At 42.7% G+C, this 17,691-nt stretch overlaps 1 protein-coding gene and 1 pseudogene across 1 annotated transcript in view; one reads left to right on the top strand and one right to left on the bottom strand.

The window, feature by feature from the left end:
• LOC118938461 overlaps positions 1-17,691 on the bottom strand; it is a 942,996-nt pseudogene that overhangs the window by 212,088 nt on the left and 713,217 nt on the right.
• The window catches only part of LOC110515071 (NACHT, LRR and PYD domains-containing protein 3-like), a 390,541-nt gene that overhangs the window by 119,533 nt on the left and 253,317 nt on the right, over positions 1-17,691 (top strand). The gene's annotated exons all lie outside the window — the stretch shown is intronic.

Here is a 17,691-nt window from a genome sequence, read left to right as displayed (position 1 = left end):
GATAAGTCCAACATGTCTGATATGAACATTGACATAAACCCTCTACATACTTGAGTTTCTCCAGTCTGCAGTGTGGATCCTCCAGTCCAGCAGAGAGCAGTCTGACTCCTGAGTCTCCTGGGTGATTGTAGCTCAGGTCCAGCTCTCTCAGGTGTGAGGGGTTTGACCTCAGAGCTGAGACCAGAGAAGCACAGCCTTCCTCTGTGACTAGACAGCCTGACAGCCTGCAAAGAGTCAAATCATATTAAAATCACACTGCTATTCTTTGGTGGTGAAAATAGTGGCAGTTTATTTTTTTCAACATTTTCAGATACATCAGTGTCCTGAAACCTCCCATATCTATTCATGAATAAATGAATATATCATTATTAGAAATGACAAATGATCAAAATATTGCCTGCAGATAGAAAAATGTATTGTACAAATATTTGAGTAGACTGACCAGACCAATTTAAAAAGCAGTATCAGTCAGAAGACAGACAGTGAGGTATCAGATTTAGATTGTATTGAGTATACAGTCCACACCATATCTATTTAGACAGTGAGGTATCAGATTTAGATTGTATTGAGTAAACAGTCCACACCATATCTATTTAGACAGTGAGGTATCAGATTTAGATTGTATTGAGTATACAGTCCACACCATATCTATTTAGACAGTGAAGCTAACATTTGAAATGTGTCTCTATACTCCAACATTTTGGATTTGAGATCAAATGTTTCATATGAGGTGACAGTATATAATTTCACCTTTAATTTTAGGATATTTTAATACATATCTGTTTCACTGTTTAGAAATGAAAGCACTGTATGTGACTGTCATGATTGAGAAAGATCATGAATGAATCATGAATAATATTGAGTGAGAAAGATACAGAGGCTACAACAAAACATACTAACCTCTCACCATTACCAATAACAGAGGATACAACAAAACATGCTAACCTCTCACCATTACCAATAACAGAGGCTACAACAAAACATGCTAACCTCTCACCATTACCAATAACAGAGGCTACAACAAAACACGCTAACCTCTCACCATTACCAATAACAGAGGCTACAACAAAACATGCTAACCTCTCACCATTACCAATAACAGAGGGGGTCTGATCTTTGTGCCTCTGTAACTTTCTCATTCATCATTATTCACGATTCATTCCTGATTATTCATAATATTAGTAGCATCCACATGATGAATGTAGAAGTGTTCAGAAACATATTCTATTCTTACTGACAATACAAGTGAAGTGACTCCAAAATGACAGGACATTATTCACCATTCAGTTTCTATTAGGAAAAACATCCAAAACACAACCAAGATAAACTGCAAATGAATTCAACAAGTTAGTAGAATCACAAGCTTGATGTAATCACTGCAGGCATGGAATATGGGACCAAATACTAAATGTATGACTACTTTAATACAATATAATTGAATTTGTCCAAATAATGAAGACCTCTTCAAATGGGAGAACTACAGTGCCTTGCGAATGTCAATCATCCCCCTTGGTGGTGTTCCTATTTTGTTACATGTCATTTAAATTTACATGTGGAATTCATGGACAAACACAAAATAGTCCAAATTGGTCAAGAGAAATTAAAAAAAGACTTGTTTAAAAAAATTAAACAGAAAACTGGTATGTACATATGTATTCACCCCCTTTACTATGAAGCCCCTAAATAAGATCTGGTCCAACCAATTACCTCCAGAAGTCACATAATTAGTTAAATAAAGTCCACCTGTGTGCAATCTAAGTGTCACATAATCTGGCATGATCTGTCACATGATCTCACTGTTCTGCAAGGCCCCAGAGTCTACAACACCACTATGCAAGGGACACCATGAAGACCAAGGAGCTCTCCAAACAGGTCAGGGACAGAGTTGTGGAGAAGTTCAGATCAGGGTTATAAAAAAATATCTGAAACTTTTAAAATCCCACGGAGCACCATTAAATCTATTATTAAAAAATGGAAAGAACATGGCACCACAACAAACCTGCCAAGAGAGGGCCGCCCACCAAAACTCCCTGACCAGGCAAGGAGGGCATTAATCAGAGGCAACAAAGAGACCAACGATAACCCTGAAGGAGCTGCATAGCTCCACAGCAGTATCTGTCCATAGGACCACTTTAAGCTGTACACTCCACAGAGCTAGGCTTTAAGGAAGAGTGGCCAGAAAAAAGCCATTGCTTGAAGAAAAAAATAAGCAAACACGTTTGGTGTTAACCAAAGGCATGTGGCAGACTCCCCAAACATATTGAATAAGGTACTCTGGTCAGATGAGACAGAAATGTAGCTTTTTGGCCATCAAGGAAAATGCTATGTCTGGCGCAAACCCAACACCTCTCATCACCCCGAGAACCCCATCCCCACAGAGAAGCATGGTGGTGGCAGCATCATGCTGTGGGGATGTTTTTCATCGGCAGGGACTGGGAAACTGGTCAGAATTGAAGGAATGATGGATGGCGCTAAATACAGGGAAATTCTTGAGGGAAACCTGTTTCAGTCTTCCAGAGATTTGAGACTGCTAAAGAAACACTTGAGTGGGAAAAATGTAAATGTCTTGTAATGGTCAAGTCAAAGCACAGACCTCAATCCAATTGAGAATCTGTGGAATGACTTACAGATTGCTGTACACCAGTGGAACCCATCCAACTTGAAAGAGCTGGAGCAGTTTTGCCTTGAAAAATGCTCAAACATCCCAGTGGCTAGATTTGAAAGCGTATAGAGACATACCACAAGAGACTTACAGCTGTAAATTGCTGCAAAAGGTGGATCTACAAAGTATTGACTTTGGGGGGGTAATATTTTTTTTTTTTGCATTTTCAAAGTGGTTGCCATGTTGTGTAAATCAAATGATACAAACCAAAACATCTATTTTAATTCCAGGTTGTAAGAAAACAAAGGAAACTTTGCCAAGCCACTGTACATGCTTGAAGGGCTTTAATTTCTAAACAGTAAAACATTTATGAAAATCCTCTCAATTAAAAGGTGACATTCTGTAATGTTGCCTGATATGAAACATTCTATCTCAAATCCAAAATGCTGGAGCATAGCACCACATTTAAAACTGTAAGCTTCACTGTCCAAACACATATGGTGTGGACTGTGTGTGTCTGGTAAACACATGTGGATCTGGTGAACAGTTATCACTTGTTGACCAACTACAGAAATACTGACCTCAGAGTCTCCAGTTTACAGTGAGGATTCCCCAGTCCAGCAGAGAGCAGCTTCACTCCTGAATCCTTCAGGTCATTGTTACTCAGATCCAGCTCTCTCAGGTGTGAGGGGTTTGACTCCAGAGCTGAGACCAGAGAAGCACAGCCTTCCTCTGTGACTCCACAGTCTGACAGCCTGACAAAGAGATCATCAGGACTTCATGATGTTATTTAACACCAGTAGTGTAGGACAATGGCAGATACATTTGGTTTATTCTCTTGTGGGATTCTGTGTTTTACATTATAGCCATTACCATATATATGATTAAATATTTTCTGATGTTGGCTGTGTGAGGTGTCTGCATTTGTGCACTGGAGCATCATTATGAGATTAAACAACTGCTTGCTACTTGCCTGTTTGTGTGTGTGACAAGAACTGAGTAACATGGTGTGACCTGCATGTTGCAAAACTGTAGATAACAGCCCAGCAGATGCTTTGTCCTTGTGTTTGTATGTAAAAATATTGAGCACATGGTGTGACTTGCTGTATCTTACAAAGTTGTGACAGGGAGGGGTGGTCATCACGAGGTTTAACTGAGATGGAAAAATACTGAACAACACAATAGCAGGAACTGAGCAACTGTTCTAACTAGGCTGCGATACCAGAACAGTAAGGATCTATACATCGACGAAGGGAGGACTCCAAGAAGCGCCAAGAGACGGGGACCCGCCTGAATGCCTGCGATAAGCTGAGCAAGTTTAAACCACGCCCAGCCTCTACTGTGATAGGCCAACAGATGGGTTGGAACAATGTCTATCACACTATAAGAACACTGTTTACATAAATCTTGTCAGTTCCCTGTTTTGCCCTGCGTGGTATTACAGTGAGCCCGTATATACGAAAGTTGCATTTGCCATTTATTACTTAGCTAATAAAAAATACATAGAATAAAATCGGTGACTCATTGTTATATTTATCCTGATACCAGATTCGAATTTACGCAACTCTAACACTCTCAAACATATAGATTCATCTTCCATCTCCTAGAATTGTATGGTCATAATGTTATACTAATGTGAAAATCAAAGCATTTATTCAATGTGTTTTTCAACATAATATTATATACATATTAAATAACATTTCTCTAAACTGAATATTTCTTCCTGATGATTAGTTCTTATATGTCATTGTATTTACTCACAGAACAACTCTGGAGGCTTTGACCACTGGCAGCAGCCTCAGAAGACCTTCCTCTGATCTGGAGAATTTCATCAGGTCAAACACATCCAGATCCTTTTCTGAAGTCAGCAACACAAAGACCAGAGCTGACCACTGTGCAGGTGACAGTTTAGCTTCTGAGAGACTTCCTGATCTCAGGTAGCATTGGATCTCCTCCACTAGAGAATGGTCATTCAGTTCATTCAGACAGTGGAACAGATTGATGCTCCTCTCTGGAGAGGGATTCTCCCTGATCTTCTCCTTTATGTACTTGACTGTTTCTTCATGGCTCTGTGAGCTGCTTCTTGTCTTTGTCAGTAGACCTCGTAAGTGCTTCTGATTGGACTCCAGTGAGAGGCCCAGAAGGAAGCGGAGGAAAAGGTCCAGGTTTCCTGTCTCACTTTGTAAGGCTTTATCCACAGCACTCTTGTAGAAAGCAACTTCAGACTCGTCGTTTGTTTGCAGTTCATCCATGAGATTCTCATTGTTGTTGATGAAAGAGAGGAACACATATACAGCAGCCAGAAACTCCTGAATGCTCAGATGAACAAAGCAGTACACCTTGTCCTGGTACAGCCCACATTCCTCTTTAAAGAGCTGTGTGCACAATCCTGAGTACACTGAGGCTTCATTGACATCAATGCCAGCCTCTTTCAGGTCTTCTTCATAGAAAATCAGATTGCCATTCACAAGATGTTGAAAAGCCAGTTTTCCGAGTGACAGAATGCTCTCTTTATTTCCCTCTGTCTCTTCTTTCCCAAGATACTTTTCATTCTTCTGTTTGGTATGAAACACCACAAGGTGTGTGTACATCTCAGTCAGGGTCTTGGGCATCTCTTCTCTCTTATGTTTCAGCATGTGTTCAAGGACTGTTGCAGAAATCCAACAGAAGACTGGAATGTGGCACATGATGTGGAGGCTCCTTGATGTCTTTATGTGTGAGATGATTCTGCTGGCCAGGTCGTCATCACTGAATCTCTTCCTGAAGTACTCCTCCTTCTGTGGGTCATTGAACCCTCGTACCTCTGTTACCTGGTCAACACACGCTGAAGGGATCTTATTGGCTGCTGCAGGTCGGGTAGTTATCCAGAGGAGAGCAGAGGGAAGCAGATTTCCCTTGATGAGATTTGTCAGCAGAACATCCACTGAGGTTGACTCTGTGACGTCCCAACAGATCTTGTTCTTCTGGAAGTCTAGGGGCAGTCGGCACTCATCCAGACCATCAAAGATGAACAGAACTTTGTACTTGTTGTAGATGGAGATTCCTGATTGTTTCGTTTCCATTGAGAAGTGATTAAGAAGTTCAATGAAAGTGTGTTTGTCCTCTGTCATCAAATTCAGCTCCCGAAAAGGGAATGAAAATACAAATTGGACATCCTGATTTGCTTTTCCTTCAGCCCAGTCCAGAATGAACTTCTGCACAGAGACTGTTTTTCCAATGCCAGCGACTCCCTTTGTCAGCACAGTTCTGATACGTTTGTCTTGTCCATTTGAGGGTTTGAAGATGTCGTTACATTTGATTGCAGTCTCTGGTCTTGCTTGTTTCCTGGTTGTTGTCTCAATCTGTCTCAGCTCATGTTCATTATTGACCTCTCCTGTTCCACCCTCTGTGATGTAGAGCTCTGTGTAGATCTTATTGAGAAGTGTTGGGTTTCCTTGTTTAGCGATCCCCTCAAATACACATTGAAACTTCTTCTTTAGATTAGATTTGAGTTCACGTTGGCAAATCACAGCTAGCTCATCTGAATGAAGAAATAACACAGAGGATATTAATATTACATATGTTTTAATGTCTACTGTATAATAGGACTGTTATAAAGTTTTAAATTATAACAATTTATTCTCTCAACTGACTGTATAAATGTGTAAATGTTGTCATAATGCATTACAGACTGGTGTGACTGATCATATTATTGATGGTATTATTAATGTTGTCTCTCTCTCTCTCTAAATGAATCACCACAACACATCCCTGCTGCTACTTGATGAGGTGTTGTGTTAAGGCTGCTACAATATCATTGAGTTACACAGCTCCCTCTTACGCGAACGCAGTAAATTGCTAGCTAGCATTAAACTTATCTCATAAAAAACAATCAATCAATCATAATCACTAGTTAACTCCACATGGTTGATGATATTACTAGATATTATCTAGCGTGTCATGCTAGATAATATATATAATCTGACTGAGCATACAAGTATACAAGTATCAAGCATTGCGCTGTTTATGACTTCAAGTCAATCAACTCCTGAGATGAGGCTGGTGTCACCGAAGTGAAATGGCTAGCTAGTTAGCGCGCGCTAATAGCGTTTCAAACGTAACTCGCTTTGAGCCTTGGAGTGGTTGTTTCCCTTGCTCTGCATGGGAAATGCTGCTTCGGGGGTGGCTGTTGTCGTTGTGTTCCTGGTTCGAGCACAGGGAGGAGCGAGGAGAGGGACGGAAGCTATACTGTACACTGGCAATACTAAAGTGCCTATAAGAACATCCAATAATTAATGAAATACAAATGGTATAGAGGGAAATAGTCCTATAATAACTACAACCTAAAACTTCTTACCTGGGAATATTGAAGACTCATGTTAAAAGGAACCACCAGCTTTCATATGTTCTCATGTTCTGAGCAAGGAACTGAAACGTTAGCTTTCTTACATAGCACATATTGCACTTTTACTTTCTTCTCCAACACTTTGTTTTTGCATTATTTAAACCAAATTGAACATGTTTCATTATTTATTTCAGGCTAAATTGATTTTATTGATGTATTATATTAAGTTAAATAAGTGTTCATTTAGTTGTAATTGTCTTTTTTTTTTATTTTTTTTAAATTGGCCGATTAATCGGCATCGGCTTTTTTGGTCGTCCAATAATCGGTATCGGTATCTGTGTTGAAAAATCATAATCGGTCGACCTCTAGTTAAGGCTGCTACAATATCATTGAGTTACACAGCTACTTTAGCTGTACTTTAGCTACAGCTTTTAAATGTTATAAAACAGCATTCATCATGAGGTAGACAGACCTTACTTTTCTCCAGTGTGTCAGCAAGCTCCTTCTGGTTCATTTTCCTCAGGACGTGCAGTGTGATCTTCAGAGCCCCCTCTCTGGCACTGCTCTCCTGCTTCTCATCTTCAGCATCCACCACTTCCTTTTTCTGCTTCTGACTCGCAAAGCCTTCTGGGAGTTCTGCACTAAGAATCCTCTTGAACATCTTCAGCTCGTTCTTCACAAATGTCATAATTTTCTCTTCAAGCATCTGGAATAAATTAAGTAAATGAGTTAAGCAAGAGACAAATGCTTTCTCATTAACACATTAATGAATGATTGACAGATCAACTTTTCTTTAGGTAAACAAAAACAGATGTACATAACAGGACCACATACACTGAATATGGAGGCCAGGTCTGTTTGATGACTCTGGGAAGACTGACCACTGAGAATCTCTGACTCTGATCTCTCCTGTTGGTTTCTGTGGACAAAACATGAGATTACATCTCCTCATCCAGGGAGCTCTCTCTCACACACACACACACACAGACACAGACACACACACACACAGACACACACACACACACACAGGGAGGGAATGTTGTGTTTGTTTAATATTGTTTTAGGACTATGAAAATGGACAAAAGGAAAAGCCTATGGATTATGAAAACAACAACAAAAAATGGGAAAATGGGAGAGGAGGAATGACTAGCGACAGTGTTGTTTAACTCACTGACCAGGACCCATGAGTTCTTCTTACCTTTGTTCAGTAGAAAAGTCTCCCTTTCTAAAGGATATAGGTTGCATCATAGACCAGTCACTCTTCATGTACACACAGCTGGGAACAGGGGAGGCTGGTCTCTCCTGCTTGATTGGTCTTCAACACAACAGAGACAAACATTACATCTCTCATCTACTCTGAGCTCAGATGGGGAAACAAGAGTTTCATTCCAAAAAGCTATTCATCCATTTTCAGAAATGTTCATAAATTTGCTTTTATTGTTTAAAACCTGTTAAGGATATGGCAGACATACGCCCCCTTTGGAGAGATTGGGTACCCCTAGTAAACTGGAAAAAAAATCTGTCAAAAATTGCTAATATATGCAAATAAAAATAAGTATTGGATAGAAAACACTCTAAAGATTCTAAAACCGTTGGAATTATGTCTGTAAGTATAGCAGAACTCACAGGGCAGGCATTCTTCCAAACTAGTTTTTGTGGCCATGAAAGTTGGAGCAACTTTCACGTCATGGCCCCCACCCTTCCCAACCAGCTATGATTCTGGGGACACTTTCTATCTCTTCCGCTAGATGTCCTCTTTCATTAGAGCTTCAAACCGTTCAAATCCCGCTAGAATTGACCCTATGGGAGTGAAATTAGTGCGTGCCACGAGAGAATAGGCTGTGCGTATGGGCGCGAATTGGTCCCAGCCATTCCTTTGTTTCCAGCGCTCAAGAGAAGGGCAGACGATGGCCGATTGAATTGAAGTTTGTTTTGCACGTCTAAAACATCATAAAGCTTGCTTCTGCACTTAGTTTGACCTGTTTAGTCGACATATAATGTGTAATTTTGAAGTTTTGATGCGCAACTTATCCGGACCAGAGGACGTTTTGGGTGCATTTCAGCTGATGTTATTAGCAGTAGCTAATACAAAGACGCAAGACTTGAAACCAAACGATGTATTGGGTAAGTATGAAGCCTTCCAGAACATTCTGAACGAAGACCATCGAAGGTAAGGGAATATTTATGCTTAAATCTGTGTTTCTGTTGACTCCAACATTACGTGGAAATGTAGCTTGGAACTGAGCGCTGTCTCAGCATATGGAATAGTGTGCGATTTCTGTAACGTTAAAAATAAATCTAACACAGCGGTTGCATAAAGAAGCAGTGTATCTTTCTAACTATATGTAGAACATGTATATTTAGTCAAAGTTTATGATGTCTATTTACGTTATCTTGCCGCGCTACATAGATTTCCTGCGGGCATTTTTGAGTAATTTCTGAAGGTGAACTCACTGTAAATGGACATTTATGGATATAAATGGCATATTATTGAAAAAAAAAAATATGTACTGTGTAATCTGTCATATTACTGTCATCTGATGAAGATTTTCAAAAGGTTAGTGAGCGATTTATTTTTTAATCCTGCGTTTGTTGATTGCATGTTTTGGCTATTGAAATGAGCTGTGTCTGGTGGTGGTTTTACATATATATGTGCTATGTTTTCGCCGTAAAACATTTTAGAAATCTGACTTGCTGGCTAGATGAACAAGATGTTTATCTTTCATTTGAGCTATTGGACTTGTTAATGTGTGGAGGTTAAATATTTTTAAGAATATTTTTGCGTTCCATGCGCCACCGTTTCAGCTGAACGTGGGAGGGTTGATTCCCAATTGGGAACCAGTATCGTAGACAGGTTAAAGAAGTTACAGTGCCTTGCGAAAGTATTCGGCCCCCTTGAACTTTGCGACCTTTTGCCACATTAGGCAGGGTAGCCTAGTGGTTAGAGCGTTGGACTAGTAACCGGAAGGTTGCGAGTTCAAACCCCCGAGCTGATGTTCGTTCTGCCCCTGAACAGGCAGTTAACCCACTGTTCCCAGGCCGTCATTGAAAATAAGAATTTGTTCTTAACTGACTTGCCTGGTTAATAAATAAAGGTAAAATAAATAAAACATTTCAGGCTTCAAACATAAAGATATAAAACTGTATTTTTTTGTGAAGAATCAACAACAAGTGGGACACAATCATGAAGTGGAACGACATTTATTGGATATTTCAAACTTTTTTAACAAATCAAAAACTGAAAAATTGGGCGTGCAAAATTATTCGATGCTAAGTGGGTCTGTTGTTGATCACGCCCGGTAGAGGGGACGGTTACGCGCAGAGTCGCCAAGTGTTATACTATTACACTTGGTGCCACACCGCATGTGGACGCGGAGAGTTCTGTACGGGGATGCGGACAGTTCTGTACGGGGACGAGGACAGTTCTGTACGGGGACGCGGACAGTTCTGTACGGGGACGCAGACAGTTCTGTACGGGGACGCGGACAGTTCTGTACGGGGACGCGGACAGTTCTGTACGGGGACGCAGACAGTTCCAGAACGCAGACATGATCAGTGCAACACAATCAACTAAACCCAGTCTTTACAGTGGGTTACATTAGTAATATTCATTTTTTATTATTTTGTAAAACAAACATTCTATGTCTTTTTATAACAATATGTTGAGATCTGGGTCCATACACACAAAGTGTCTCACAGGAGAAAATTTATCGTATAAGTGCTGAGAATGAAGACATTTTACACTTATTGGTATAAGTGGGTGGGTAACTATGCATGAAGTCTCTAGTCCCACCTAGTCGGCAGATATTTAGGACACCTGGTGAGCTGTCCTAAGTAGTTAAGAGTTAACAGCAGGTGTCCTAAGTAGTTAAGAGTTAACAGCAGGTGTCCTAAGTAGTTAAGAGTTAACAGCAGGTGTACTAAGTAGTTAAGAGTTAACAGCAGGTGTCCTAAGTATTACGAGTTAACAGCAGCTGTCCTAAGTAGTTAAGAGTTAACTGCAGCTGTCCTAAGTAGTTAAGAGTTAACAGCAGGTGTCCTAAGTAGTTAAGAGTTAACAGCAGGTGTCCTAAGTAGTTAAGAGTTAACAGCAGCTGTCCTAAGTAGTTAAGAGTTAACAGCAGGTGTCTTGATAATACTATAGAATAATGCAGTTAGTCAGTGGTTCCTGTTCCACTTGTAATTGCTGTGTAGTAGTTAAAATAATGTTTTATATTTCTATATGATCAATCCATTAATAATATAGACCTACATGCAACAGTATGTCTACACCAATACACCAGAAGTGATCTGATGACTGGAAGGCTGCTGGGTTCACATCCTCTAAACATTAACCTTCTGTTGATCAGAACTCTAGAGGTTCTTCTTCACTGAACCAAAATATATATCACTTTTATTGATTTCATATTTTAAGGAAGTGAGAGAAGCCTTTTTGGTTCTAGAAGGAACCTTCTGTTCTAAGAGTGTATAATAATAAACACGTTGTTCTTCTGATTATTTAATTATCTACATCATGTTATTTCCAGTTCTCCCTTTGGAGCACAACATCATGTTGTTAAATAATAATCCTAAATTGTGCATGGATATAAATTGGGAAGTTGAAGGCATCTAGGGTGTAATATGTGTTCAATGAATATGAACATTGTGTGCAACATTGTAGGCAACATTATTGGCAAGGGACTTGATACCTACTATGCCAAAGCAATTTAGAGTTGTTAAACGGGTGTGAAGAGTGTGTTGATATAACGGTAATATTGTCAATATTCTGCTGGTAACAACCATCACAATTGGTTAAAAAAATGTGCATTCCATTATATTAGGCAATAATTAAGAGTAGGCAAAGTGGTCGTGTCGTGAAAATCCTATCAAATGTCTAACATTGCAACGAGTACAGTCAGGGTGCCGTGGAACCCCTGCAGTACCTCCACAGACCCCGGATTGAGAGCCCCTGCAGTACCTCCACAGACCCCGGATTGAGAACCCCTGCAGTACCTCCACAGACCCCGGATTGAGAACCCCTGCAGTACCTCCACAGACCCCGGATTGAGAACCCCTGCAGTACCTCCACAGACCCCGGATTGAGAACCTCTGATTTAGCAGATGCTCTTATCCAGAGTGATTTACAGTAAGTGCATTCATCTTAAGATAGCTATTTATTTTGGAAATAAACTTAATAAATTATTCATAAAATTACCATCTTACCTCTTAGCTTTGGTGTCATGTTTCCCAGAGAGACTAATTTTAGAGGCAGGACCCCCCTCCTCTCTCTCCCCAGAGAGACTCATTTTAGAGGCAGGGCCCCCCTCCTCTCTCTCTCCAGAGAGACTCATTTTAGAGGCAGGACCCCCCTCCTCTCTCTTCCCGGAGAGACTCATTTTAGACCACTGTCCCCTAAACAGAGATCCAGCATGTTGGTTGTGATTAACACAGTGACAACTAATTCTTGTTCTCATGTATTCATTATCTCTTTGAGAAATAAAACATTTACTAACAGACATAGAAACAGCCAGGTGATTTAATGCATCACATGAACATGTAGTTGTGACATTTAATCTCCATGGTAACTGTCAATAATAATAATAAGTCACTGTCTGTTAAGGTAGTTCTAGACAGTGCAGCAACACAAGGTCATGTCTAAAACTTATTTGTATTAATCAAAAGTGGCTATTTATTGTCTTTCAGTCTGTTATTTTCTAAACGTATCTGAGAATGTAGACAGAAGGGCTAAAACGGACATGATTGATCTGAGGGGGAAATCATTGATCCATTCATACTAGGTTATAATGTATAGTAGTGGGTTGTTAGTGATATGTAGATGTTATATTATGTAAAGTAGACTAGGTTATAATGTATAATAGTGGGTTGTTAGTGATATGTAGATGTTATATTATGTAAAGTAGACTAGGTTATGTATAGTAGTGGGTTGTTAGTGATATGTTACATTATGTAAAGTAGACTAGGTTACAATGTATGTGGGTTGTAAGTGATATGTAGATGTTATATTATGTAAAATAGACTAGGTTATAATGTATAGTAGTGGGTTGTTAGTGATATGTTATATTATGTAAAGTAGGCTAGGTTATAATGTATAGTAGTGGGTTGTTAGTAATATGTTATATTATGTAAAGTAGGCTAGGTTATAATGTATAGTAGTGGGTTGTTAGTGATATGTAGATGTTATATTATGTAAAGTAGACTAGGTTATAATGTATAGTAGTGGTTTGTTAGTGATATGTAGATGTTATATTATGTAAAATAGACTAGGTTATAATGTATAGTAGTGGGTTGTTAGTGATATGTAGATGTTATATTGCCCTTGTACCTTGGAAATAGGAACACAAAATAGAAATAATGTGCAGGGGTACCAGGTAGTTGAGGTAATAATGAGACTATAAGGAGTACCAGTACTGAGTCAATGTGCAGGGTACCAGGTAGTTGAGGTAATAATGAGACTATAAGGAGTACCAGCACTGAGTCAATGTCCAGGGGTACCAGGTAGTTGAGGTAATAATGAGACTATAAGGAGTACCAGTACTGAGTCATTGTGCAGGGTACCAGGTAGTTGAGGTAATAATGAGACTATAAGGAGTACCAGTACTGAGTCAATGTGCAGGGTACCATGTAGTTGAGGTAATAATGAGACTATAAGGAGAACCAGTACTGAGTCAATGTGCAGGGGTACCAGGTAGTTGAGGTAATAATGAGACTATAAGGAGTACCAGTACTGAGTCAATGTGCAGGGTACCAGGTAGTTGAGGTAATAATGAGACTATAAGGAGTACCAGTACTGAGTCAATGTGCAGGGTACCAGGTAGTTGAGGTAATAATGAGACTATAAGGAGTACCAGTACTGAGTCAATGTGCAGGGGTACCTGCAGGAGAACCAGTACTGAGTCAATGTGCAGGGTACTAGGTAGTTGAGGTAATAATGAGACTATAAGGAGTACCAGTACTGAGTCAATGTGCAGGGTACCAGGTAGTCGAGGTAATAATGAGACTATAAGGAGAACCAGTACTGAGTCAATGTGCAGGGTACTAGGTAGTCGAGGTAATAATGAGACTATAAGGAGAACCAGTACTGAGTCAATGTGCAGGGTACTAGGTAGTTGAGGTAATAATGAGACTATAAGGAGAACCAGTACTGAGTCAATGTGCAGGGTACTAGGTAGTTGAGGTAATAATGAGACTATAAGGAGAACCAGTACTGAGTCAATGTGCAGGGTACTAGGTAGTTGAGGTAATAATGAGACTATAAGGAGAACCAGTACTGAGTCAATGTGCAGGGTACCAGGTAGTTGAGGTAATAATGAGGCTATAAGGAGAACCAGTACTGAGTCAATGTGCAGGGTACCAGGTAGTTGAGGTAATAATGAGGCTATAAGGAGTACCAGTACTGAGTCAATGTGCAGGGTACCAGGTAGTTGAGGTAATAATGAGACTATAAGGAGTACCAGTACTGAGTCAATGTGCAGGGTACCAGGTAGTTGAGGTAATAATGAGACTATAAGGAGTACCAGTACTGAGTCAATGTGCAGGGTACCAGGTAGTTGAGGTAATAATGAGACTATAAGGAGTACCAGTACTGAGTCAATGTGCAGGGTACCAGGTAGTTGAGGTAATAATGAGACTATAAGGAGTACCAGTACTGAGTCAATGTGCAGGGTACCAGGTAGTTGATGTAATAATGAGACTATAAGGAGTACCAGTACTGAGTCAATGTGCAGGGTACCAGGTAGTTGAGGTAATAATGAGGCTATAAGGAGTACCAGTACTGAGTCAATGTGCAGGGTACCAGGTAGTTGAGGTAATAATGAGACTATGAGGAGTACCAGTACTGAGTCAATGTGCAGGGTACCAGGTAGTTGAGGTAATAATGAGACTATAAGGAGTACCAGTACTGAGTCAATGTGCAGGGTACCAGGTAGTTGAGGTAATAATTAGACTATAAGGAGTACCATTACTGAGTCAATGTGCAGGGTACTGTAACGGTTTTCTTGATGAGAAGGAGAGTCGGACCAAAATGCGGCGTGTAGATTACGATCCATGTTTATTGTGACTATAGCAACACGAATCTAAATACAAACAGTGCAAAATAATAAATGTAATGAAAACCGAAACAGCCTAAACTGGTGCAAACTAACACTAAGGACAGGAACAATCACCCACAAACACACAGTGAAACCCAGGCTACCTAAATATGGTTCCCAATCAGAGACAATGACGAACACCTGCCTCTGACTGAGAACCATATCAGGCTGAACATAGAAATAGACAAACAAGACATGAAACATAGAATGCCCACTCAGATCACACCCTGACCAATCAAAACATAGAAAATACAAAGTAAACTATGGTCAGGGCGTGACAGTACCCCCCCCCCAAGGTGCGGACTCCGGCCGCAAAACCTGAACCTATAGGGGAGGGTCTGGGTGGGCATCTGTCCGCGGTGGCGGCTCTGGCGCTGGACGTGGACCCCACTCCATGACAGTTTTAATCCCCCTCCTAAACGTCCCTAAATAGGTTACCCACCACAATGATAACATGGGACAGAGGGACAGCTCGGGACAGATGTAACTCGGGACAGATGGGTAGCTCAGCAGTGAGAGGAAGCTCAGCACTGAGAAGAAGCTCAGCACTGAGAGGAAGCCCAGGCAGGTAGTAGAAACTACCAGAACCTGGCTGGCTGGCGGTTTCAGCAGATCCTGGTCGACTAGCAGATCTGGAAGAATCTGGTCGACTGGCGGATCTGGGAGAATCTGGTCGACTGGCGGATCTGGGAGAATCTGGACGACTGGCAGATCTGGGAGAATCTGGACGACTGGCAGATCTGGAAGAGTCTGGTCGACTGGCAGATCTGGAAGAGTCTGGTCGACTGGCAGATCTGGAAGAGTCTGGTCGACTGGCAGATCTGGAAGAGTCTGGTCGACTGGCAGATCTGGAAGAGTCTGGTCGACTGGCAGATCTGGAAGAGTCTGATCGACTGGCAGATCTGGAAGAGTCTGGTCGACTGGCAGATCTGGGAGAGTCTGGTCGACTGGCAGCTCTGGCTGCTCCATGCTGACTGGCTGCTCCATGATGACTGGCAGCTCTGGCTGCTCCATGCTGACTGGCTGCTCCATGCTGACTGGCAGCTCTGGCTGCTCCATGCTGACTGGCTGCTCCATGCTGACTGGCAGCTCTGGCTGCTCCCTGCTGACTGGCTGCTCCATGCTGACTGGCAGCTCCATGCTGACTGGCTGCTCTGGCTGCTCCATGCTGACTGGCTGCTCCATGCTGACTGGCTGCTCTGGCTGCTCCATGCTGACTGGCTGCTCCATGCTGACTGGCGGCCCTGGCTGCTCCATGCTGACTGGCGGTCCTGGCTGCTCCATGCTGACTGGCGGCCCTGGCTGCTCCATACTGACTGGCGGCCCTGGCTGCTCCATACTGACTGGCGGCTCTGGCGGCTCCTTGCAGACTGGCAGCTCTGGCGGCTCCTTGCAGACTGGCAGCTCTGGCGGCTCCTTGCAGACTGGCAGCTCTGGCGGCTCCTTGCAGACTGGCAGCTTTGGCGGCATCCTGCAGACAGGCAGCTCTGGCGGCTCCTTGCAGACTGGCAGCTCTATGCAGACTGGCAGCTCCTTGCAGACTGGCAGCTCCTTGCAGACTGGCAGCTCCTTGCAGACTGGCAGCTCCTTGCTAACTGGCAGCTCTATGCTAACTGGCAGCTCTATGCTAACTGGCAGCTCTATGCTAACTGGCAGCTCTATGCTAACTGGCAGCTCTATGCTAACTGGCAGCTCTTTGCAAACTGGCAGTTCTGAACAGGCGGGAGACTCCGGCAGCGCTGTAGAAAAGGAAGGCTCTAACAGCGCTAAACAGGCGGGAGACTCCGACAGCGCTGAAGAGAAGGGAGGCTCTGGCAGCGCTGGACAGGCGAGGCGCACTGTAGGCCTGATGCGTGGTGCTGGCACTGGTGGTACTGGGCCGAGGACACGCACAGGAAGCCTGGTGCGGGGAGCTGCTACCGGAGGGCTGGGGTGTGGAGGTGGTACTGGAAAAACCGGACCGTGCAGGCGCCCTGGAGCTCTTGAGCACCGAGCCTGCCCAACCTTACCTGGTTGAATGCTCACGGTCGCCCTGCCAGTGCGGCGAGGTGGAATAGCCCGCACTGGACTATGCAGGCGAACCGGAGAAACCGAGCGCAAGGCTGGTGCCATGTAAACCGGCCCAAGGAGACGCACTGGGGACCAGCTGCGTAGAGCCGGCTTCATGGCATTAGGCTCGACGCTCAATCTAGCCCGGCCGACACGCGGAGCTGGAATATACCGCACCGGGCTATGCACCCGCACTGGAGACACCGTGCGCACCACTGCATAACACGGTACCTGTCCGGTCTCTCTAGCCCCCCGGTAAGCACAGGGAGTCTGCCCAGGTCTCCTACCTGGCGTAGCCATACTCCCTGTTAGCCCCCCCCCAAGAAATTTTTGGGGCTGCCTCTCGGGCTTCCTTGCCAGCCGTGTTCCCTCATATCGCCGGCTCCTCTCTCCGGCTGCCTCTGCTCTCCTAAGTGCCTCCACCTGTTCCCATGGGAGGCGATCTCTTCCAGCCAGTATCTCCTCCCAAGTGTAACAGCCCTTGCCATCCAAAACGTCCTCCCATGTCCATTCCTCTTTACGCTGCTGCTGCTGCCTGTTGACACGCTGCTTGGTCCGTTGGTGGTGGGTGATTCTGTAACGGTTTTCTTGATGAGAAGGAGAGTCGGACCAAAATGCGGCGTGTAGAT

This window comes from Oncorhynchus mykiss, chromosome 13 (genome assembly GCF_013265735.2).
Source record: "Oncorhynchus mykiss isolate Arlee chromosome 13, USDA_OmykA_1.1, whole genome shotgun sequence".
Lineage (NCBI taxonomy): Eukaryota > Metazoa > Chordata > Actinopteri > Salmoniformes > Salmonidae > Oncorhynchus > Oncorhynchus mykiss.
This window is presented reverse-complemented; position numbering and strand designations above follow the sequence as displayed.